Source organism: Octopus bimaculoides, chromosome 12 (genome assembly GCF_001194135.2).
Source record: "Octopus bimaculoides isolate UCB-OBI-ISO-001 chromosome 12, ASM119413v2, whole genome shotgun sequence".
NCBI lineage: Eukaryota > Metazoa > Mollusca > Cephalopoda > Octopoda > Octopodidae > Octopus > Octopus bimaculoides.
In genome coordinates, this window is record NC_068992.1 from 68377397 (window position 1) to 68378139 (window position 743).

Sequence of the window (743 nt, forward strand, 5' to 3'; positions counted from 1 at the left end):
CATCTTTGCCTCCACTGATTCACTTGCAAAGTGTTGAGTAAAATTATTTCGTTGCAGACCTCCTTTGAGTCTTTTATTATCACTGCGACACATATAGTCCCCAGTTGGTAACATTGATTTCAAGGCCTTCCCAGATGAGTGACTGGTTGTTCTAAGACATTTATTGATTGTAAATATTTTCTGCCCAGTTACCTATCGGTAGAGTGGTCATTTGCAAACTCCAGAGGCGACACTTTCATTTCCCTTTACTCCAAACGTCATGCCCTTCCAATTGCTATAGATCCATAATGCATCTTAAAGCTGTGCCTGTCACCTGTATGGTGAGGAATCCTACATTGGGGAGTAGTAACGACTAGGCTACAGTAGCTGACTAATTATCGTGATCATTCGTCTTTTGCTTTCCTATAGCTTTCCTATAGCTTTGCTCTCTTTTACAAACCCAGTGAATATACATATGTTTCCTATTTCAAAGAAATTTAAACAATACATATTACACACAAGTGAAAAAGATTCGCAGCAATTAAACTTCTCTGGTTGACATTAATACACACATCACCAATAGGGGCCTTAACTCCCACATTTTTCAGCTCCATGAGCTCCATTTTTCAGGAGCAAAATTCTTTCAGGGTCCATGTACTGTCTTAGGCCAAAAAATTTTTTAACTTCCTGCAGAAAAAGTTAAGAACACCTGCAGGAAAAGCTAAGAACACCTGCAGAAAAAGCTAAGAACACCTGCAGAAAAA